This window comes from Microcaecilia unicolor, chromosome 11 (genome assembly GCF_901765095.1).
Source record: "Microcaecilia unicolor chromosome 11, aMicUni1.1, whole genome shotgun sequence".
Taxonomy (NCBI): Eukaryota; Metazoa; Chordata; class Amphibia; order Gymnophiona; family Siphonopidae; genus Microcaecilia; species Microcaecilia unicolor.
This window is the reverse complement of record NC_044041.1, coordinates 154015451-154040884: the sequence shown is the minus strand read 5'-3', so window position 1 is coordinate 154040884 and position 25434 is coordinate 154015451. Positions and strand designations below refer to the sequence as shown.

Genomic DNA, 25434 nt, shown 5'->3' with positions numbered 1-25434 from the left:
CGCTATTTCTAATGGCGGGAAACGGCACCCATAGCACATGCCCTCGCCTCTCCCAGCCTCCCCCTCACCTATCTCAGCAATGATGGTCAATTAGAAATCCACGACACCCCAGAACAGTAGATTGGATGATGGTTGCTGTGGTTATGTGGTAATGGCGATCACAGGGCCCCCAGAGATGCGTCCCCCACGGCATTCCGCTGCTCTCTGCTCCGCCGGCCGGAAGTGAGGTCAAAGATCCCCTAACGGCCGTGCAGGAGCCGGGGCAGAGGGAGCAGCAGGGAGGGAACAAGCGGAGGACTCGGAGGGAGCCAATAGGAGCGTACACTGCACCCCCCCAGCGGGTAAACATGCACCGGGGGGTGTGATTTCGCCGGGGGGGGGAGGTCGCGCTGCACCTGGGGGGGGGGATGCATCGGTGATCTGCCCCGGGGAACGCCGCTGCTTCTCTGTATGCGGCCACATGCGGCCGCGTGTCACCGAAAATGGCTAAGCGTGTCAGTACTGACACGCGTGTCATAGGTTCGCCATCATGTCTAGATCCACTGCAATTTCATAATTATGCAACTGGCTTTTGAAACACTTAAAATTTGTAGCACCGTCCCCTGCCAAACACAGAGGTAGCAGAAGTGGAATCAATGTGCGACTTTCCATGGCTAATTTAATTCTGACACTCTCAGGCCAGATAAACAGTCTCAACTACTTGCTTTATTAGAACTCACAGCAACAACAGGAAGTGGTGTTTTTTTCTACCCAGGTGTACTCTCAACTTCCTAAAGGCATCATAAAGACTTACACAACAGCTAGCATAACCTGTCACAGGTATAACTAAGATCACCAGAAGGCAGCACCTTCTAGTTCAGAGCTGCTGTCTCCATCTTCCAGGGAGTAGGGTGACCCCATAACTCTGTCTTGCAACCTGTTGTTATGTTCTGGCCTAGATCATTTTATCCGGTGAAACTTAATGTAAATAGAGAGATCAGAGTCATGTCTGTGTACGCTGAAGAGGCAAAAGAGTTTGATTCAGAGATTAATAGTTTTCACAGAGGCCAAGGGCCCCATTGCCCATGCAGCAATAAATCATTTATGTTTAGGGGGTCATTTTACAAACAGGAAAGGAGAGATGGGTGATATGATACAGACATTCAAATATTTGAAAGGTATTAATCTACAAATCTTTTCCAGAGATGGTAGAACAAGAGGACATAAATTGAGGTTGTAGGGGGCCAACTCAGGAATAATAGTGGGAAGTACCTTTTTCACGGAGAATTCCATCCTGGAATTCCATCCCGTGGGAGGTGGTGGAGATAAATGGTAATGGAATTCAGAAAGACATGGGATAAACACAAAGGAATCCTGTTTAGAAGGCATGGATCCAAAGAAGCTTAGCGGTGATGGCAAACACCAGTGATTGGTCTGTGAGCTTTTCGTGGCTGGACAGATTCAGCTTCTGTAGCTGGAGAACAAGGCCAGTGGTGGGCAGACTTTTAATATGGTCTGTGCTCTTGATTGTAGCTGCACAGACAGGCTAGTTCCAGGCAGACTTCTATGGTATGTGACCTGATCATGGCTGGACAGTTTGGATGGGCTGAGTGGAGCTTCAATTACAACGTCATAGGTTGGAGAACAAGGACAGTGTCAGACAGCCTTCTACAGTCTATACCCTGAAAATGGCAAGGACAAATCAAGATCAAGTATATATATGTAGTTTCACATCGTACCTCTTGTTGAGCAGACTGGATAGACCATACAGGTCTTTATCTGCTATCATCTGTTACTATCTAACCGTTATTGTGCATTATCCTCCACAGGGCCCATTTTCTACAGTGGCTTTCTGTTTTAAGCTTTTACTGATTCTTAAGTCTAAGGAATAGCATAATGGTAAGAGTCAGGGGGCTGAGAATTGGGGAAGCTAGGGTTCAAATCCCACTACAGCTCCTTTTGATCTGGGGCATGCCAATTAACCCTCTATTGCTTTGGGTACAAACTTACCCCCCTCTTTTCCTGTTTACTAAGCCGTGTTAGTGCTGACATAGCCCATTCACTTTGAATGGGCTGTGTCAGCATTGCTGCATGGCAGCAGCTAGCGCAGCTTAATAAACGGGGGGGGGGGGGGGTCATTTGTAAGTCCTCCTGTTATAGGAAAATACCTACTGTGCCCAAATGTAACGCATCTTGAGCTACAACTAAAACGGACATGAGCTAAATCCAAAATTCATTCCCCTTTCCTTGTATTCCCAGTTGGAAACACAGCATTGTAAAGCTTCTGTTCTTCAGTGAGCAAAAGCTCTACACAGAGTGAAAATGAGCACTACCTCAGGAATGGAACTGGAGGAAGCCCCTTAAGATTTCTATTATCCTTCTCAAGGTATTTGGCTTTACCCTGTGGCTGGTGCTTTTGTTTTAACCTGCAGTTTTTCTCTTCCTCCTCCTCCACACTCCATCCAGCTCAGATTGAAACAGGGTTGAGATCTGGTGCCATAAACCTTCATCTGCATCCTCCCTGGGATATTTTTCTTCTATTCTATATTGCCCCAAAACACTTAAGTCATTTTAAAAGCCTTGTGTGGCATTGTAATGTAATGTTTTATCTGTTCCCTGCTTAGAATGGTAAGAGAGTGTGGGCTATAAGTATTTTAAATACATAGGTTACACTCACATCTAAAAGCCCATTTTAAAATGAAGTTACATATGTAGATGTCCTGGGATGCACAGATTCAAAGAGGATGTGGAGTGGGCAGTCCACAAAATGTTTCCTTTTACAATGGCTGTTTCCTATTTTACAATACATAACTCCCCATGTCTGCTTTTGCACCTATTATGAAATATATGTAAGTTTCAGCAACATGCGTAAGGGGCAATTGTTTTTAACCCTTGGTTTCTGCTTTCTTTTGTATGCACTTGTGATGTGCATCTTTTCCTTTGTTTTTGATAATGTCTGGAGTATGCTGTAGTTAGGACCAGGCGCATTCTGAAAGTGATGTATTTGTGGCAGGATCTGGTGAGAAAAGATTACCTTGCTATAGGCAGAGTCTTTTAACCCTGCCAGCATAGAGAGTGAGTTGTCTAGTTAAGGAGTCCTGGGCAAAGAAGAGGCAAAAATCACCACAGAGCAGCAACTCTAAAGGTGAGGGTTAAATATGAACAAATTTTGCCTATAAGATTTAAGTATAACTTGTGGAAGGGCTTTTTTTAGGTGTAATTATTATAACTAGGGGATCATTCTAGTTGTCCCCCATGATCCGGCTTGTAGATCTTTGTTACGAAGGAAGATGTGCCGCCTAGCCTGAGATACACAGTGCAAGTAGAGGCAGAAGTGGAATGGAGTCTGGGTCTGTTGGCATTGTCTCAGAAATCCAGTAGCAACCAGGAAAGCTAATTATAGGCCACCATTCTCAAGTGAAATGGCCATTGTGCTTTTGGAGATAGTATGACACAAGTTCACTGGAATGGTAGCCAGCTTTTTAAAGGAAAATAACTGACTTGGCCACTAGCTTTCTATTACTTTGGAATTTTGGGTTTCATGCCTGTGTACTGCAGGCCCCAGACTCTCTTTGCAGATCTTTTCAAAGGTCCTACAGGCATCAATTAGAGAGATTTGTAATTATTAAAAAACAAAGTGGGGGGGGGGGGGGGGGAAATCTGGTTGTCACTTGTACTGCGTTGGAGGAGATATTTGGGAGGCTTTAGTCTTCCTACCCACTTCAGACTTGCTCCAGCCTAACTCATTTTCCCTGCTGTGTTAGTAGAGTTTGAGAGAGGCAGATGTTCTTGTTCCAATAAGAGCATGCAGAGAACCCAAGGTGGTAAGTTAGGGAGCATGGAGCCAAAGCAAAGACTGGGGGGGGGGGGGGGGGGGGGGGGAGGGAGAAGGGGCAGAAGGGAGAGGGTAGCCAGTTGATCAGGGCCAACATCCAGCCCCTTCAACTGATGTGTCCCATGTCTCTGAGAGAAAAGATACCACGCTTGGGTTGCCCTAGGTGCTCACCTGAATTGTAAATTTATAAGTACTTGGGGGAGGGAAGTCATCGTATCAATGTGTAACAAATGTAAGAAAAAGTTAGTTAAAAGCTATTTCAAGATCCACCAGCAAAAGGGGACCTAAATGGTCTCAAAAGCTCTGAATTATACCCTCCCTGTAAAATCTTCACTCTGTCTAATAACAATACTGTTAGCACTGTTGCAGGTTGTATGTGACAAATGAAGTGGAAGACAGATACTGAAGCTAAATTAATCAAATGTACTTTTAATACCTGGGTTCAGCTTATCTCACAGCCAGAAGAGCAATTAGCAATGTTTACTCAGCAGAAGCCTGCCATGAGAAGACAAACTGGTTTGTGTCATTGGCCTGGTACATTCCTGCTCATTTGGAAATCTCCTTCAGTTTCAACTGGCCTCTATTGGAGAATTGCACAGTGACCCTTCATGTGCAATGATCTGGCATTTTTCACCTATTGCTCTCCCCTCCAACACCCAGCCTTCAGTGACAGTCCTTAGCCACAAACTGCAGTCCATTCCTGACCAGTACCCAGTTCACTTGGACCCAAAATCCTGCCAGGAGATGCTGCATAATGATTGAGATTGCAAAACATAATCAGCCTTGTCTCAGGCCCTGGGAATCAAATCCAGTCTTCTGCATGGCAGTGCATGCCATTGCGCCGGTTTCTTGCTTTGATAGTAGTTTGAAAGAAGAGTTCCTGAATAGAAGGAAGAGCAAAAGAAGCAGAATTTTGAGCTAATACAAGAGCATTATTACATCTTTTTTTCTCTCTATGTAGTTAAGCATCCATTCACTAAATTCCACCTAAGCAGCCCCTGCAGTGCAGAGGAAGCCATTTTTATAGCTGCTGTTGCATTTTTGATTTGAATTTCTGCTCCTCTCACCATCTGACTCTTGGCCACTGCTGTCATCAGGTACTGTCACTCAGGTATCTCTCCTGGTCTGTACACACCAACCTCCTCTCAAAAGTCCCATCCCCCTTGCATAGGAGCCAACTCTGAAATTATTGGAGGTGCTACACCCAATGGAAATTGCCTCTCCCGGGACACAGTCAAGGAGTTTGTTCAATATTGGGGGTGTTCAAGCACCCACAGAGTTAGCACTTATGCCCCCTTGCATATAGCTTCTTTTGTATTTCTGTACCCCAAATGTATGCACATTAAAGCTTACCTGCCAAGTATTTGACCAGCCTTCCAAGTTTTGCAGATCCCTTCTCATGTAGTTGGCTCCCTTCAGGTGCCTATTTTGTTACAGATCTTTGTGTTTGTGGTATGAAAAATGGTAAATGTCCCATTTTAACCCTTTTTATAAGTATTGCTCACTGAATGGTTAAAATTAAAAGCTTTCCTTGCATTTCTCTTTGTTTTCTGTATCACCTCTTTCCTTCTAGTTCCGCAGCAGTTGAACAGTTGACTTTCTGTAAGCCCCTGGTTTAATCTTGGCCACACCTGTTTTTGTACAGAGACTTTTCAGCATACGCCTGCAGATTTTAGGATAGAAAAGATGTGTTGAAATTTTTTGTGCTGGAGGGTGACTGGAGAGGTTCTGTCTTCCAGGTCTGCCTGCAAATTCTTTATAAGTCTTTGATTTTCTATATTATTGTGAGAAGTGTACTGTGCAGTATGGACAAGAAAATAGACACCATCAGGAAGCTTTTGTATTTGCCAGGGTGCTGTGGTGTTTCAGTCTGGGAATAGCAGGTGCCTCTACAGGGATGGAGTGAGGTAAATTATTGGAGCTACCAGTGAGGATCTTGATACAGGAATTTCAGGGAGCACTGCAGGGCAGAGCTGTGTATGGAGGATGATTATATATGTATAATTGTTGACACATCTGGATTCTTTCACCTGTCTATTTTAGGAATATTTAACAATTGTTTATACTGTTTTCCCAGGCTTTTTAATATAAGGCACACCTATGTTAATAAATGTCACACACCAACCTCTTTGGAACATGTGGTCACAGAGAGCACTAGTAAGGCCCAAAGAAGAGCCAGGGAATCACTGAAAGCCCACCCCCAGAGGCTGGAAGGGCTTAGGAGATGGAAGAGGATGCAATACCATGTACAGTATGGGTGCTGCACAAAACCAGGCTCAGCTACCTGCTGCCTGTTAATTCCCACACTTGGGGCTCACCTAGGAAGAAGAGTTGTGTATATAACTACAGGTGTGCTCAGAAAGGATGGTTTCTCTTGGTGCTGAGAGAAGAGCTCATGTGCTGACCTGGATCTGAGCATCAGACAACAGTGAATTTTCCATTGTACATTTGATCGTAGTTGAAGGGACATTGCATTTTGTAACATAGGAGCCCAAATGGGGTTTGGGTGGTCCCAAAACTGGACCAAGCTAAACCAAACTTGAGATTCCCTCACAGTTTTCAGTGGCTAACCATTGTACAAATTTTCGTGGGCATCAGTACAGTGGTTGTGCCACTGGCAGTCAAATGGACAGATATTTGACAATAAACACTTTGCATTCACACATACCTAAAAATGAATAGGAAAAGTAGCTAATTTCTTGTAGAAAGGAAACATGTCTTGCACATAAATCCATTTCTGCAGATAAACAAATGAGTCTAGAAGCATTTTGTTATGGTATCTTCCTCCATACAAGGTGTGCATCCAAGTGTCACGAACTTGGTATGGTGCATTTTTGGCTAAGGGCCAAAGAACTCGCTGTCCTAACTGAACATCGCCCCACCCCAAGGGCAGGAGCTCAGAAGCAATTTGAGAGGGCAGAGGCAGTCTGTTGCTTCCACTGGAGAATAATCCAACTCTCGGAGATAGTCATGAAACATCCAGAGTCGGATGCAGACATTTTTGAAAATATTAGTTTTCTTCCTAGCAATACAACATTTCTTTAACTATTCTAACCTTATGTACTGATTTTAAAGAAAAAAGTGGAGAGTGATGCATCTGGGGTGTAGAAATCTCACAGGAGAATTATGGAGCCAATTCTATAGCATCTACAATATATATAGGTGCCTGTTCTGTAAAGAGAAGTCTGCATAAGCACATTTTTTTTATTTTTGTTACATTTGTACCCCGCACTTTCCCACTCATAGCAGGTTCAATGTGGCTTACATATTATATACAGGTACTTATTTGTACCTGGGGCTTGCCCAGAGTCACAAGAAGCTGCCTGTGCCTGCAGTGGGACTCGAACCGAGTTCCCCAGGACCAAAGTTACATGTGTTAAGTATGAATCTTGCCCACATGTAACTCTGTGTACACCTGCCTATAAAATATGCACTATGAGAGATGTGCATATTTATAGAATAAGGCTTAGGTGGATTTTGTGCATTTATATTGTGGGTGTGTGTGCACACACCTGTGCATATACCTTTATTCTAAACATTTACACCCATAACTGACACACAAATGATAGCATTTAGCACCTGCTTTATAGAATTGCCCCCAGTATGATGATACAGGGCATAAGGTAGTGCTATGCATTGATTTAAAAAGAGATCTCAGAGTGATCATATGCAAGGATATTGAGTTTGTGAAGCTGTCTGATAAGGCAGTGGCATAGCCAGACAGCTGATTTAAGGCAGGCCTGAGACCAAAGTGTGGGGGGGTCAAAAATGTCATCCCCACCCCTCCCCCACAACTAAAGCAAAATCTCAATTTAATTTCTGCCCCCTTCCCCCCCCCCCCCAAAGTAAATGAAATACCTGTGCTTGTGGGGATCCTTGAGCCCCACCAGCCAAAGGCCACCTTCCCACTGAACAAACTTGCATCTTGAGTGGCTGCTAGCACTAACCCAGAGTTGTTGCCGCAAGCCGTCATCCTCCACATATGCTCATTTTTGCGCTTGTGTGAAAACTAAGCATGCGCCCGGGGGAGGGGGGGCTGTGGTTGGCAGTAGTGGCTCAGGGACAGTGCTGGCAGCCACCAATGATGTGTTCGTTCAGTGGGGAGGAGATCCTCAGCAAGTGGAGTTTGGGGATCCCCCAACAGCCACACTAAGGAACAAGAAATTTTGCGTGAGCTCTTGGGCCCACCTGTGGCTGTGCCACTGTGATGAGGCAATGACCAGAACCATAGGTGATGGGGCACAGAGAGAGGTATAACCAGTTTTAAACACAGGGATGCTTAACTGTTTGTTTATTAGACTCTTGAGTGGTACAACCAAAGTGATTTACGTATTAGATATAGGCACTTTCTCTGCCCCTAGTAGACTCACAATCTAAGTTTTTGTATCAGGGGCAATGGAAGGTTAAGTGATCTGTCCAGGATCACAAGGAGCTGCAACAGAAATTGAACTTGGTTCCTAGCCCACTGTGCTAACCATTAGGCTACTCCTCTAAACGGAATAGGTAGTTGCCTAGGGTGGCAGCTTCTAAGAGATGGAAGAGAGTAGATGCAATCAAGGAAAAGCAGTGGATCCTGCCTGTCGCACTAGCCCAAATAATTATCAGCATGTACTTTTAGCTGCAGGGAAGATGGGCAATTTTAAGTAGCCTATTTATTGAGGCTTTTAGAAATTGCCCTCTGTGTGTGTGCACGCATGCTTGTAAAAATCATGTTTTCACATTCTATTGTCTAAAATATACAATTCCAAATGCATTAAAGTAGGAGTTTGTTTCACATATATACAACTACTCTACCCTTTCTGAATATTTCTATAATTGTTCTTTCATGTTGAAAGTAACTTATTTACAACTCTAGGCAGTTAACAAAAAAATACCTAGTATAAGACACATACATTGAAATATACATAAAATAAGGTGAACATGGGGGAACTGTGTAATGTATGAATAACAGTTGCATAAAACATGACTTACATCAGAAGAGAATTCAGTGTCCAGGTACTGAGGACCGTGAGAAGCCATGAAATCAATTTTAAGAAAAGTTGATGAAAGCCATCTTAAACAAGAGGTCCTTCATCTGTTTATGAAAGGAGGCTGGATCAGAGTCGTAACTCAAGTAGCAACAAATTTTATAACACTGGACCAGCAATATGAAAAATTGAAGACTGGTATTGATCCAATCTGAACTGCTCATAAATGAAAAGGGAACAGCAGAATTTGTGATGTTGAGAAAAAAAAGAAAAAGGAGGGGAAAAGGAACCGGAGGCATCAGATTTTTATCAGTGGCCAGGCTATTAGGTCTCCCATAGCACTCAGCTATCTCAAACCGTTGAGCCTACTGCATAACATCAATCACTTGCCAACCGGGACCAAAACCTCAAAGAATTACTGTTCTTACTTTATTAATAAAACTGAAAAATCATATGAAAAATATACAAAAGAAAATTCTCATTGCAAACTTATGATCAACTCGCAGCATGTCAAAGAATATATAAATGGTGACTACTTATCCTGTGTTAGCACACTCAGCGCTGATCAAGGAATTCCACTGCCGTCACTAGAACATATGTGGAGCACAGCATTTTGGTCAAATGACCTGCTTCCGTGGATAGTGGATGTTGCACGCACTAAAACATAAAACAAAATCTTTAAATTCAGTGTGTAGATCTCAACAACACAACGCAAAACTTAACAAAGCTAAATGTGAGAGTAATCTTACCCAAAATGTTTCTGGCAAAAAAATGCCAACAAGAAAGATAGGCTTAGGAGGGCGAGGCTCAGCGTCAACTCATATTTAAAAGGGCTGACGTAATGTAATGACATGTTTATTGGGCAACAGCAAACAAATGTATATGTATAAATATATCAGCATATATCTAAATACATGCATTCATTTCTCTATGTATGAATGTCCTACAAGCTGCAGAAAATATATAACCTGACCAACAAGTCGGGTAAAGTGTAAAGATCTTGCCGCTTCTCTAGTGGACCATTGCCTCGTGGTTGGACATACATTTGTAGATTTACAGTTTGTGGCCATTGAACAGGTTCCCCAATAACCTCAAGGGGGTGACGTAAATGCTAAATTATGTCTGAAAGAGTGCCAGTGGATTTATTTTTTAGACACTGTTACACCGCGATGATTGAACCACACGACAGATATTTGAAGATGGAATCCTTAATGCTGGTTTTTGTGAGCAAAACTTAGATATATCAGGATATTTATTGGGATATATGTTTGTTAGAATATATCCTAACTGGGACGGTTAGATCACTTTATATGGTATATAAGTACATAAGTAAGTAACATAGTAACATAGTAGATGACGGCAGAAAAAGACCTGCACGGTCCATCCAGTCTGCCCAAGAAAATAAATTCATATGTGATACTTTTTTTATTTGTACTGTCCTCTTCAGTGGCCAGACCGTATAAGTCTGGCCAGCCCTATCCCCGCCTCCCAACCACCAGCTCTGGCACAGACCGTATAAGTCTGCCCAGCACTATCCCTGCCACCCACCACCGGCTCTGGCACAGACCGTATAAGTCTGCCCAGCACTATCCCTGCCACCCACCACCGGCTCTGGCACAGACCGTATAAGTCTGCCCTGCACTATCCCCGCCTCCCAACCACCAGCTCTGGCACAGACCATATAAGTCTGCCCAGCACTATCCCTGCCACCCACCACCGGCTCTGGCACAGACCGTATAAGTCTGCCCAGCACTATCCCCGCCGCCCAACCACCAGCCCCGGCACAGACCATATATGTCTGCCCAGCACTAGCCCCGCCTCCCAACCACCAGCTCTGCCACCCATTCTAGGCTAAGCTCCTGAGGATCCCTTTCTTCTGCACAGGATTCCTTTATGTTTATCCCACGCATGTTTGAATTCCGTTACCGTTTTCATCTCCACCACCTCCCGCGGGAGGGCATTCCAAGCATCCACTACCCTCTCCGTGAAAAAATACTTCCTGACATTCTTCTTGAGTCTGCCCCCCTTCAATCTTATTTCATACCCTCTCGTTCTACCGCCTTCCCATCTCCGGAAAAGGTTCGTTTGCGGATTAATACCTTTCAAATATTTGAACGTCTGTATCATATCACCCCTGTTCCTCCTTTCCTCCAGGGTATACATGTTCAGGTCCGCAAGTCTCTCCTCATACGTCTTGTAACGCAAATCCCATACCATCCTCGTAGCTTTTCTTTGCACCGCTTCAATTCTTTTTACATCCTTAGCAAGATACGGCCTCCAAAACTGAACACAATACTCCAGGTGGGGCCTCACCAACGACTTGTACAGGGGCATCAACACCTCTTTTCTTCTGCTGGTCACACCTCTCTCTATACAGCCTAGTAACCTTCTAGCTACGGCCACCGCCTTGTCACACTGTTTCATCGCCTTCAGATCCTCAGATACTATCACCCCAAGATCCCTCTTCCCATCCGTACCTAGCAGACTCTCACCGCCTAACACATACGCCTCTCTTGGATTTCTACTCCATAAGTGCATCACTTTGCATTTCTTCGCATTGAATTTTAATTGCCAAATCTTAGACCATTCTTCTAGCTTTTTCAGATCCTTTTTCATGTTTTCCACTCCCTCCGGGGTGTCCACTGTGTTACAAATCTTAGTATCATCCGCAAATAGGCAAACTTTACCTTCTAACCCTTCGGCAGTGTCACTCACAAATATATTGAACAGAATCAGCCCCAGCACCGATCCCTGAGGCACTCCACTACTCACCTTTCCCTCCTCCGAGCGAACTCCATTCACCACCACCCTCTGGCGCCTGTCCGTCAACCAGTTCCTAATCCAGTTCACCACTTTGGGTCCTATCTTCAGCCCATCCAGTTTATTTAAGAGCCTCCTGTGGGGAACCGTGTCAAAAGCCTTGCTGAAATCTAAGTAGATTACGTCTATAGCACGTCCACGGTTCAATTCTCCGGTCACCCAATCAAAGAATTCAATGAGATTCGTTTGGCACGATTTCCCTTTGGTAAAACCATGTTGTCTCGGATCTTGCAACTCATTTTCTTCCAGGAAATTCACTATCCTTTCCTTCAGCATCGCTTCCATTACTTTTCCAATAATCGAAGTGAGGCTTACCGGCCTGTAGTTTCCAGCTTCTTCTCTATCACCACTTTTGTGAAGAGGGACCACCTCCGCCGTTCTCCAATTCCTTGGAACCTCTCCCATTTCTAAGGATTTATTAAACAAATCTTTAAGAGGACCTGCCAGAACCTCTCTGAGCTCCCTCAATATCCTGGGGTGGATCCCATCCGGTCCCATGGCTTTGTCCACCTTTAGTTTTTCTAGTTGTTGATACACGCTCTCTTCCGTGAACGGTGCTATATCTACTCCATTCTCAAATGAACTTTTGCCAGTCCATCGTGGTCCTTCTCCCGGATTTTCTTCAGTAAAAACAGAACAAAAGTATCTATTTAGCAAATTTGCCTTTTCTTCATCATTATCTACATAGCGGTTTGCAGTATCTTTTAGTCTCACAATTCCCTTTTTAGTCATTCTCCTTTCACTAATATACCTGAAGAAATTTTTGTCACTCCTCCTTACCTTTCTAGCCATTTGTTCTTCCGCTTGCGCTTTCGCCAGACGTACCTCTCTCTTGGCTTCTTTCAGTTTCCTCCGGTTTTCCTCCCCGTGTTCCTCGTCTTGAGTTTTTTTGTATTTCTGGAATGTGAACTCTTTAGCCTTTATTTTCTCAGCCACTTGCTTGGAGAACCATAGCGGTTTCCTTTTTCTCTTGCTTTTATTTACTTTCCTTACATAAAGGTTTGTGGCCCTATTTATAGCTTCTTTCAGCTTGGACCACTGTCCTTCCACTTCTCGTACGTCCTCCCAGCCCATCAGCTCCCTCCTTAGGTATTCCCCCATTTTACTAAAGTCAGCACGCTTGAAATCCAGGACTTTGAGTTTTGAGTGGCAACCCTCCTCTTCAGCCGTCATATCAAACCAAACCGTTTGATGGTCACTGCCGCCCAGGTGGGCACCCACTCGGACATTTGACACGCTATCCGCATTTGTGAGCACCAGATCCAGCGTCGCTCCCTCCCTCGTGGGTTCCATGACCATTGTCTGAGCAGAGCACTTTGGAAAGCATCCACAATCTCTCTACTTCTTTCCGATTCCGCAGACGGAACCTTCCAATCTACATCCGGCAGATTGAAATCTCCCAGCAACAGCACCTCTCTCTTCTTTCCCAACTTTTAAATATCTGCGATCAGGTCTTTATCTAATTCTTCCAATTGTGTAGGAGGTCTGTAGACAACACCCACGTGGACAGAGGTTCCATCATCTCTTTTTAAGGTGATCCATATCGCTTTTTCCTTACCCCAGGTCCCTGTCATTTCGGTTGCTGTGATATCATTTCTCACATATAGAGCTACTCCTCCACCTTTTCGACCCACTCTATCCTTCCTAAATAGATTATAGCCTGGTATGTTTGCATCCCATTCATGGGAACCATTGAGCCATGTCTCTGTGATTGCAACAACGTCCAAGTCTGCCTCCAACATCAGGGCTTGAAAGTCATGAACTTTGTTGCCAAGACTGTGAGCATTTGTGGTCATCACTTTCCATTTACATTTCCTGGTATGTGTTTCAACATTTGATATTTTGGTGTGTTTTCTGTCTTTGGGTCCCTCCATATCTTTTTGTTCCACCTTAATTTCTTTTGCTGTTTCTTCTGGCTCAGTTCTATTTTTAGGAACCTCACAGTGCTCTAATGGAGCAAAAGAATTCTGTAGGGGTAACACTTGTGAGGGTGTATGCCTCTGTGTCACATGACGAAGTCTGCCTGAGCCTACTATTCCTAGGAGGTTTTATCCTTTGAGGCAGTGGTGTGAATTTGGTTTGATTTTCTGCAGTCTTAGAAGTTGCATTAAGTGCATCTAATTCCTGCTTTAATTTACTGACCTCTTGTTTTAAACTAGCGAGCTGATTACAGATAGGACAAGCCTTAAGTTTCCAGATGATTGGCCTTGAAACTAAAGCTCCACAATTATTACAGAGAATAAAAGTCATCTTGATTTGTTGAATGGGTATGAATAGGTATTTTATGATGAGGCTTGACAGTGTACAAGATTAACTTTACTCCTCAGCAATTTGAGACAGTTGTAATTCGGGTGGAGTTAAGTTGTGATAAGTAGTATAGTTAGGATAGGGATTTAGGAAGTGTCAGTCTTGGGGTGGGTGGGTATAAACCTAAACTTGTGGAATGTGTTTGCTGTAAAACCTATCTTAGGCCTGTATTAAGCCTCTTTTCTACAAAGCTGATTGGGACAAGGGGAGGACAAGGATAGTAGGTAGAGATGTGCAAAAAAACCACAGTTCTAGGGTAGGAAAAGCCACAAATATAGCCAGCACAAATCTTATCTGAGTTTCTCCCAGCCAGAGACCAGCAACACAGCTCTCCACAGAAAACACACTTGTGCTTTTAAAATGGCTGCAGAAAAAAAACCAGGTGAACTGAGATAGATGGGGTGGGGGAAGGAAGGAGCTCAGAAACTTGGCAAAAGAAAGATTTCTACATAAGTACATAAGTAATTCCACAATGGGAAAAGACCAAGGGTCCATCGAGCCCAGCATCCTGTCCACAACAGCGGCCAATCCAGGCCAAGGGCACCTGGCAAGCTTCCTAAACGTACAAACATTCTATACATGTTATTCCTGGAATTGTGGATTTTTCCCAAGTCGATTTAGTAGTGGTTTATGGACATGCCCTTTAGGTAACCGTCTAACCCCTTTTTAAACTCTGTCAAGCTAACCGCCTTCACCATGTTCTCCGGCAACGAATTCCAGAGTTTAATTATGCGTTGGGTGAAGAAAAATTTCCTCCAATTTGTTTTAAATATACTACACTGTAGTTTCATCGCATGCCCCCCTAGTCTTAGTATTTTTGGAAAGCATGAACAGACGCTTCACATCCATCTGTTCCACTCCACTCATTATTTTATATACCTCTATCATGTCTCCCCTCAGCCGTCTCTTCTCCAAGCTGAAAAGCCCTAGCCTCTTTAGTCTTTCTTCATAGGGAAGTCGTCCCATCCCCGCTATCATTTTAGTCGCCCTTCGCTGCACCTTTTCCAATTCCACTATATCTTTCTTGAGATGTGGCGAACAGAACTGAACACAATACTCAAGGTGCGGTCGCACCATGGAGCGATACAATGGCATTATAACATCCTCACACCTGTTTTCCATACCTTTCCTAATAATACCCAACATTCTATTCACTTTCCTAGCCGCAGCAGCACACTGAGCAGAAGGTTTCAGTGTATTATCGACGACGACACCCAGATCCCTTTCTTGGTCCATAACTCCTAACGTGGAACCTTGCATGACATAGCTATAATTCGGGTTCTTTTTTTTCCCCACATGCATCACCTTGCACTTGCTCACATTAAACGTCATCTGCCATTTTGCCTCCCAGTCTCGTAAGGTCCTTCTGTAATTTTTCACAATCCTGTCGCGAGTAAATGACTTTGAATAACTTTGTGTCATCAGCAAATTTAATTACCTTGCTAGTTACTGCCATCTCTAAATCATTTATAAATATATTAAAAAGCAGCGGTCCTAGCACAGACCCCTGAGGAACCCCACTAACTACCCTTCTCCATTGTGAATACTGCCCATTTAACCCCACTCTCTGTTTCCTATCCTTCAACCAGTTTTAAATCCACAATAGGACATTTCCTCCTATCCCATGACCCTCCAATTTCCTCTGTAGCCTTTCATGAGGTACCTTGTCAAAAGCCTTTTGAAAATCCAGATACACAATATCAACCGGCTCCCCTTTGTCCACATGTTTGTTTACTCCTTCAAAGAATTGAAGTAAATTGGTCAGGCAAGATTTCCCCACACTAAAGCCGTGCTGACTTGGTCTCAGTAATCCATGTCCTTGGATGTGCTCTGTAATTTTGTTTTTGATAATAGCCTCTACCATTTTCCCCGGCACTGATGTCAGACTCACCGGTCTATGATTTCCCGGATCTCCCCTGGAACCTTTTTTAAAAATGGGCGTTACATTGGCCACCGTCCAATCTTCCGGTACCACGCTCAATTTTAAGGATAAATTGCATATCACTAGCAGTAGCTCCGCAAACTCATTTTTCAGTTCTATCAGTACTCTAGGATGAATGCCATCCGGTCCAGAAGATTTGCTACTCTTCAGTTTGCTGAACTGCCCCATTACGTCCTCCAGGTTTACCGTGAAGTCAGTAAGTTTCTCCGACTCATCCGCTTGAAGTACCATTTCCGACACCAGTATCCCACCCAAATCTTCCTCGGTGAAGACCAAACCAAAGAATTCATTCAATCTCTCCGCTACGTCTTTATCTTCCTTGATCGCTCCTTTTACCCCTCGGTCATCCAGCGGCCCAACCGATTCTCTTGTTGGCTTCCTGCTTTTAATATACCGAAAAAAAATTTGCTATGTTTTTTTGCCTCTAATGCTATCTTTTTTTTGTAATTCCTCTTGGCCTTCTTTATCTGCGCCTTGCATTTGCTTTGACACGCATTATGTTGCTTCTTGTTATTTTCAGACTGTTCCTTCTTCCATTTTCTGAAGGCATTTCTTTTAGCCCTAATAGCTTCCTTCACCTCACTTTTCAACCACACCGGCTGTCTTTTGGATTTCCGTCTTTCTTTTGTAATTCGCTGTATATGTTTGGCCTGGGCCTCCAGGATGGTATTTTTGAACAGCGTCCATGCCTGTTGTACAGTTTTTACCCTCTCAGTTGCCCCCCCTAAGTGTTTTTTCACCATTCTTCTCATTTTATCATAGTCTCCTTTTTTAAAGTTAAACTCTAACGTATTTGACTTCCTGTGTATAGTTACTTCAAGGTTGATATCAAAACTGATCATATTATGATCACTGTTATCAAGCGGCCCCAGTACCATAACATCCCTCACCAGATCATGTGCTCCACTAAGGACCAAGTCTAGAATTTTTCCTCTCGTCGGCTCCTGCACCAGCTGCTCCATAAAGCTGTCCTTGATTTCATCAAGGAATTGTACCTCTCTAGCGTGTCACGATGTTAAATTTTCCCAGTCTATATTTGGATAATTGAAGTCACCCATTATTATCACATTGCCCATTTTGTTTGTGTCTCTGATTTCTTTTATCATTTCTGCGTCTACCTGCTCATCCTAGCGAGGCAGACGGTAGTACACTCCTATCACCGTCCTTTTCCCTTTTATAAATGGAATGTCAACCCACAATGATTCAAAGGTGTGATTTGTGTCCTCCTGAATTTGTAATCTATCTGAGTCAAGGCTCTCGTTAATATACAATGCTACCCCTCCACCAGTCCGGTCCAGCCTATCACTACGATATACTTTGTACCCCGGTATGACAGTGTCCCACTGGTTATCTTCCTTCCATCAGGTCTCAGTAATGCCTATTATATCCAATTTTTCATTTAGTGCATATATTCCAACTCTCCCATCTTATTTCTTAGACTCCTAGCATTTGCATATAGACATTTCAGAGTGTGTTTGTTGTTCCTATTTGCATGATGCTTAGTACTTGGCACTATTGATCTGCCATCTTTTGTCTGATCTTTAGTTGTATTTAAGGGCACCTGGCCTACTGTGGTCTGTTGTGCAACCTCACTATCCAGAAACCCTGTCTTCCCTGTTTGTGAGATATCCTTGCAAGATTCCTTATCCCGAACCATGCGCTTTTGAGTGACTGTCGGCCTTCCCCCCATTTCTAGTTTAAAAGCTGCTCTATCTCCTTTTTAAATTTTGATGCCAGCAGCCTGGTCCCACCCTGGTTAAGGTGGAGCCCATCCTTTCGGAGTAGGCTTCCCCTTCCCCAGAATGTTGCCCAGTTCCTAACAAATGTAAAACCCTCCTCCCTGCACCATCGTCTCATACACGCATTGAGACTCCGGAGCTCTGCCTGTCTCTTGGGCCATGCGCGTGGAACAGGTAGCATTTCAGAAAATGCTACCCTAGAGGATCTGGATTTGAGCTTTCTACCTAAGAGCCTAAATTTGGCTTTCAGAACCTCTCCACCACATTTTCCTGTGTCATTGGTACCCACATGTACCAAGACAGCCGACTCCTCCCCAGCACTATCTAAAATCCTATCTAGGTGATGCATGAGGTCCTCCACCTTCACACCAGGCAGGAAGTCACCAGGCGATCCTCACGTCCACCAGCCACCCAGCTATCTATATGCCTAATGATCGAATCACCAACTACAACCACTGTCCTAATCTTTCCCTCCCGGGCAGCAGTTGGAGGCATATCCTCGGTGCGAAAGGATAGTACATCCCCTGGTGGGCAGGTCCTGGCTACAGGAGTACTTCCTACTTCACCAGGGTGATGCTCTCCTTCTAGGAGACCTCCCTCCTCCAAGGTAGCACAAGGGCTACCAGACTGGAGGTGGGCCTTCTCTACAACATCCATGTTGGTCTCCTCTATGTACCTCTGTCTCCCTCAGCTCCACCAAGTCTGCTACTCTAGCCTCAAGAGAACGGACATGTTCTCTAAGAGCTAGGAGCTCTTTGCATCGGGCACACATATGACATCTCACCAACTGGGAGATAATCGTACATGTGACACTCAGTGCAAAAGACTGGATAGCACCCCTCTCACTGCTGGACTGCTGACTCCATCTTAGTGTTTTTGAGTTTTTCAATAATTTAAAACTTGCTACAGTATTAAGGATATTAGCCTAATATAAAAGTGTCTTCAACTGCTCTTTTTCCTAGTGCTGACTGACTAAGAATTTCTACATCTGGATAGCTGGGCAAGCAGCAGATTTGCTGGCCCATGAAATCTGTCCCTCTACTCACCTCCTGCCAGCCATCTTGAATCATCACTCTGTGACTTCATACTTCAATTGGTGTGGGTGTTCGCCAGCCACCAGCTACCACCCCAAATAATGTGGACAGAGGAATACTTGGGAAAACTGGTTGCAGATTTCACAGATCTGTGGCTCGTTCCTCTTGATCATTTTTAACTGGTATTTCACTGGCTTCCCATAATTTAAAGAGTAAGGTGAGCATCTGCCTCACATCCTTCCACTTCTATGAGCTGGGTCACAGTGACTTAGCCATGGGGGAGCCTTGGGGATAGTGGACTGGGTCTCTCCCCCCAGTTTGGAATCAGGCCACCCCCACAAGCCAGAGTGCCTGATGAATGGCTGTTGAGTGTGCCCAATGAGATCTGTTGCCCGAAATGGCCCCACTGCTGCCTTCACAGCAAAGAAATCAGCAGCCTCTTTTCCAGCCACCAACACCGGTACTCCTCAGTTTGCACATGAACTGAATATATGTGATGAGTGCTCGGTTTTGGTGGCTGGAAAGGAGGCTGCTGATTTCTTCCATGCTGCGGCAGCACTGGAGCAATTTCAGATATTGGATCTCATTGGCTGGTGGAGATTGGACATCACCACCAGCAAAGATAAACCGTAGTGGGAGGAGTAGAGATAAAATGCATTGGGCACCCCCAAAAACGTAATCCTGGCTACGCCCCCGAGTCACACACTTTCTTAGTTTTAGTGGATCATTAAAATTGACTTTAGGTGTGCTTCCATTGTTAGAGCTTATTTTTGCCCTCCCCTGCTTGTCCTTATATGTTCAATTACATGTATAGTCCTCCGGATCATTTATTGTTGTGCTATTAATTCCATTACTTTCTCCTGGTTTTGTAAATTGCTGTGATGCTGTTGTGAATAGTGGTATACCAAACACTCTTAACTGAAAGATAAAATAGATGTGAGCTCACAAGATTGCAATGGGTATTACAGTCTAAAGGAGGGGACATACGTGTGGCTGATCTGTCCTTTAAGAATCCAGACTGCAGTTCTGCTGTTACCTTCAACCTTCCCATAAGGAAGATTGCTACTTTTTGGACTCCAGCAGGTACTTGTCACCTGGATTTACTACTTTTGAAAACAGGAAATTTTCCCTATTATATCCCTCACTCAACTCAGCCCAACCCAACCATCACAGTGACAATGCTCTATCAGGGGCCATGGACTGCAGCTTCCCCTGTAACTGGGCTAAAATAGACCCCTGAATGATAGCTGATGTCCTTTCCCCACCCTTTCCTCCCCAATAGCCTTATCAGTGCCAGTTGGCCCAGGGAGCAGATTCCTTGTGTGAGAATTGAACCCATGTCCTGAGAGGGCCAGCTGTTCAACCCTTGAATCTTCAAATCTTCATTAGCCAAAAAACGATATCTGTGGATGTTTAAAAAATGACAACTTAGAACCACGTGACGCTATGAGCTGAGTAGGACATGTGGTGCTCTGGCTCCGGGACCCTCACCCCTTAAACAGCTATTTTTGTGATCATGGGAAGCTTCAATCGCGCTTTTATAGCGGGCAAAGTGCTTATGGACAAGTATATTAATAAATCGCCAGCGGAGATGGCGCAGAGAATAACAAAAAAAGAAAAAACAAAAACGGGAACTCAAGACTGCAAAATGGCGGACGGACAAGCTGCGGCGGTAATGTCGACTAGCTTCTCGGAACAGCAGTTGATTCAGCTGACCGCTGCTACTAAACAAGCATGGGAGCCAAAGTGGTCTGAGCTCCATGAAAAACTAGATCATTATCAGACAGCGTTAGACGGCCTGGGAATTAGAACGGGCGACCTGGAGGCCAGAATGTCTGCTCTTGAAGACAAGACTTGGGAGCATGGCCCAGATATTCAGAGTTTGTACCGCCAATTAAAAGAACAAGGTGAAAAACTTGAAGATCTAGAAAGCCGTACCAGAAGGAATAACGTGCGTATAGTAGGGCTGCCGGAGCAACTACCAGAACGGAATTTAGGCACGTGGCAGGAAAATTGGCTAGCAAAGGAACAGGCCCTCACGGATTCGGCGGGATCCTTGGTTATAGAGCGTGCCCACCGCGTGGGAAGAAGACCAGAAACAAATGCCAGACCGTGGGTAGTTGTGGCGAAAATTCTTAACTACAAACACAAGATTGAGATTTTGCAGGGCTTCGAGGAATGGAGAGACTCGCTGAAGTATGGGGGCCGAAACATACTGATTTTCCAGGATTATACAGTGGCCGTGCAAGAACAACGTAAAAAGTTCCATCCCCTCTGCTCGACTTTAATAGAAAAAAAGATCAAATTTGCACTGCAATATCCGGCCAAATTGCGCTTATTTCTGCAAAATAGCTGGCACTCTTACTCTTCAGTAGAAGAAGCCCGGAAAGCACTTATGGATAACCAACTCCTAGAAGGTCCCTGAATACATAATTTGCAAGAGACTGTAAGTGAATGAGATAGAGATTTAATGGGATTTCTTGCTGAGGGAATGCTGTTTGTAAAGCTGTTGGGGGGTGGGGGGTCTCAAGGCAAGAGATCGTGGTTCTCGCTTTTTCGTAGGCCGTGCGGCCTGGGAAGAGGCTACAGGGAACAACGGAGGTGAAAGGGAAAGAGGGGGCAAGCGGGGAGGGAAGGGGAGGACGGGGGGAGGGACGCGTAACAAAATATCTGTAACCCCACCAGTGACAGGTACTAGAATTGTATGGGAATGCACAGATTGGTTCTATATAAAAAACTGCAATCATGGGCGGCTCCTGCGGGGGAAACCAGTAACAGATTTCTCTTATAAGCAGCCTTGGAAGTTAGACACAGTATTGAATCACCTAAAGCTACAGACATGCCTACACGAATCATTACTTGGAATGTAGGTGGGATAACCTCCCCGATTAAGCGGGCAAAGATTTTAACAGCACTTCGTAGGCATGGTGCAGACATTGCCTGCCTACAAGAAACCCGCCTTTCTGAGGCGGAACATAACAAACAGAGAACGTGGGTGGGTGAGGTCCTAGCTAGTTCCTCTCAAGGCCGGAAGGGGGGAGTGGTAATTTTATTTAAGAAAGGCCTACCTTATAAAGCCACGTTACTAGCTAGAGATCAAGGAGGACATTACTTGTTAGTAAAAATATGGCTCCAAGGGTTAATCTGCTAGTGGTATATGGGCCAAATAGGCAAGATCCAAAGTTTTATCAAAAACTACAACAACTATGCCATAAGCATAGTGATCTCCCCCTGTTGCTGGTGGGAGGCCTAAACTTAATTATGGACCCAGCAATGGACTGCACTAACCCTACTTCACAACATTACCGAGGTTATAGAGAGGACACTTTGCCGAATTTAGTGCAGGCTTTAGATTTGGTAGACGCTTGGAGGGCGCTACACCCATCAGAGAAAGATTTTACACACCGGTCTAGAGCCCATGGGACTCAGGCCAGATTGGATTATGCCCTGATAGCGCGAAATATGTTTCATAGAGTAATCAAGGTAACGATAGGTCCAGAGGAGATTTCGGACCACACTCCGTTGTGGTTAGACCTGGAAACAAATGTAGAGGGGATAGGAGAGAGGAGATGCGATTCCCAGCTTACTTATATAAGGACCAACACTTCCAGAGGTACCTTTCTGAGAAGTGGGAGGAATACGCTACATACAATACCCAACACGAAGATCAGGCCTCTTTGTACTGGTCGGCCTCTAAAGCAGTTCTGCGAGGAGATATTATTGCATATGTTGCACGTATGAAAAAGAAAGCGGCGGCCAGTGTATTGGAGTTAGAAACACAATTACAAATAGCAAGGCAGGCCCACGCCAAACACCCATCGGCGCAGACACTCGAGACCCTAAAAGCTACACAGGTGTCCCTCAATACGTTATTACACGAAAGGGAAACACATTCTCAGTGGTATAGGAAATATAAGTTGGAACGGTATGGCAACAGACCAGGGCGTCTATTGGCCCGAATAATAAAATCTGGAGGGGGTTCGCGGGCGATAGATACGTTGAGGGATGGTCAAGGGAAAATCACAAACAAGCCCGTAGAAATCGCACAAATACTGGCTAAACATTTTGCCCATTTGTATACTAGTAAGCATTTAGGGAGCCCACAAGACATAGAGCAGTATTTGATACAGGCTAGGCTTCCTAAATTAACGGAGAAGGAGAGGCAGGCATTGAATGACCCATTGACAATGAAAGAGTTGCAGGCAGCTGTGAACAAACTGAAGCTTTACTCAGCGCCAGGACCTGATGGGTATTCAGGAGAGTACTTTAGGTTGCTACCATTGAAGGCTAAAGGTGCTCTGTTGGAATACTGCGAAGAAGTTATAGAAAAAGGAGTCTTCCCTCAATATGCTAACACCTCCACTATTACACTTATCCCAAAGCCCAATAAGCCAAAAGAGAAGGCCGAGTCCTATAGGCCGATTTCATTATTAAACGTAGACACAAAATTGATAGCAAAGATACTGGCGGAATGTTTAGCTTTAGTTTTACCTCGACTGCTTGGGTCAGATCAAGTAGGTTTTGTCCGGAATAGGTCCTCCTCTTGGAATGTTAGGAAAGCGCTTCTAGCCATGGCCAGCTGTCAAGAAAGAGGAGGCCCGGCGGTGTTTCTAAGTCTAGATGCTGACAAAGTGCTTGACAGAGTTAGCTGGGATTTCCTCTTTTAAACTTTACAACACATGGGATTTGGGGACTGGTTTCAGAAAGCAGTAAAAGCGTTGTATAACCAGCCCAAAGCAGCCATAGTAGCTAATGGGATCATAAGTGCAGAATTCAATATAGAACGGGGCGCACGTCAGGGGTGTCCCTTGTCCCCCCCCCCCCCCCTCTTGTTTGTACTTTCCCTAGAACCTCTGTTGCATCATATAAATCAGGCAGAGGCGGTGAGGGGGGTAGAGGTTGCAGGACATCACCTTAAAACACTGGCCTATGCAGATGACCTGCTGGTAATGGTCTCAGACATCCGGAGTTCCCTCAAGCCACTGCGGGAGTTGTTAGAAGCATACGGGAAAGTGGTGGGTTTTACCTTAAATCTGAATAAGTCCCAAGCCCTAATACTTACATTTGACCTTACGACAAGAGAAATCTTGGGGCTGCCAGTTCCAGCGGCGGAGGGTGTATTGAAATATCTGGGAGTGTTGATTCCTGCAGCATTAGATCAGCTATATACAATTAATATCCGTCAGCTATTAAAAGACACTAGGCAGAGAATGCAGGGGTGGGAGTCCCTTCCACTGAATCTTTGGGGAAAGATAGCAATGTATAATATGTTTATAATACCAAAATGGTTATATATCTTTCAATTACTGCCTCTGTCACTGAGGTACAGAGATGAATGTAAATTGAATAAAATGTTGAGACGCTTCTTGTGGAGCAGGAAAAAAGCGTGCATACCTTTGCAAGTTATGTATACACCAACTGAGTATGGCGGGATGGGGCTGATTAGTGTAAAGAGCATTACTGTGGCAAGTAGCATGCGCCACATACGGGACTGGTTCTGTCAGACATCCTATTACTCCAACACAGATCTGGAGTTGCAGCTTCTACCACAAGTTCACTTCAGTAATTGCTTGCATACGGGAGGAGCGGAGATTCCAAAAATCTTGAAACTCACAGGGATTATGAGTTCAGCAAAAGCAGCATGGAGATGGATATGTCGTTGGCACCATTTCTCCCCTAAAGTGACGCCTTTTTTGTCTGTAGTTAACAACCCAGACTTTCAGCCGGGGCGCATCTATTCAGCCTTTGGTCGATGGAAACAAAAAGGGATAATATATCTATTGCAAGTATTGACTGCGGAAGGGAAACCTAAAACGTTTCAAGAACTGGAAACGGAATACGTAATACCCAAAACAGATAATTTCCATTATATGCAATTGAGACATTATCTTCAAACTTTACCATGGATGGACTTAATGGAAGGTGTACAAGAAGAATTATCATCAGCCTTTTCTTTGGAGGCACAAGCGAAAGTGCCCCTGGCTTATCATCATCGCCATATAAAGGATATGGCTTCTGAAATGGATTATAAACGACTGGCGGAAAGCTGGGAGAGAGACTTGTCCCTTGCATTATCACCAGATCAACTTAGAGAACACATTATATCTATCCGACGACGTTCGGCCTATGCTACACAATAGGATATACAATACAAAATTGCTTTGAGGATATATGTAGCACCAAGGAGGGCATTCCATATGGGAGTGTCCCCTTGGGGTGATTGCCCGAAATGTGGGGCAGAAGGAGCAACATTAGGCCATATGCTGTGGTCGTGCAAAGGTATCAGAACGTTTTGGAGCACGCTAATGGCCCAAATATCAGCCTTGTGGCGGGTACGCTGGCATAGTGATGCCCGGCTGTTGCTGGGCTGTTGGTCAATACCGCAGCATGGCCCAAAAGGCATGAAGGCCTTTGTGGAAAAATCTATTATAACAGCAAAACAATGCATCCTGGCTGAATGGATGACAAATAGGTACCCTACTTTGCAGGGGTGGAGACTGCGAATGATTCACTTAATTTGGATTGAGAGGATGAGTATAAAACAATTTTCCTCAGAAAGGGGAGAGAGTTGGATAAACTGCTGGAGCTTATTCTTGGACACCTTAACATCAGCTGCACGAAGCCGCCTTATGAACAGATAGTTGTTCAACCAAATACTGGTGGAGTGAATGTATTTTGATTAGTTAACGAAGGGGTTCCAGGGGAGGGGTAGGTTGGGAAGGGTAGGGAAAGGGAAAGGAATTTGACACAAGAGTAGAAACTTTATCGTAAAAGAATGAGCTGCAAAAGGTCAACTTGGTGGACCGGGAGT

At 44.5% G+C, this 25434-nt stretch overlaps 1 protein-coding gene across 2 annotated transcripts in view; it reads left to right on the top strand.

Annotated features, from left to right (window-relative positions):
* PPP1R13L (protein phosphatase 1 regulatory subunit 13 like) overlaps positions 1–25434 on the top strand; it is a 127245-nt gene that overhangs the window by 66141 nt on the left and 35670 nt on the right. Inside the window, exon 1 of one of the 2 annotated variants that reach the window (XM_030217972.1) lies at positions 2236–2365. The exons of the other annotated variant lie outside the window; for it this stretch is intronic. The gene's annotated coding sequence lies outside the window, so the exon portion shown is untranslated. Of the gene's footprint in view, positions 1–2235; positions 2366–25434 lie in introns of those variants that run through there. 2 annotated transcript variants of the gene reach the window in all.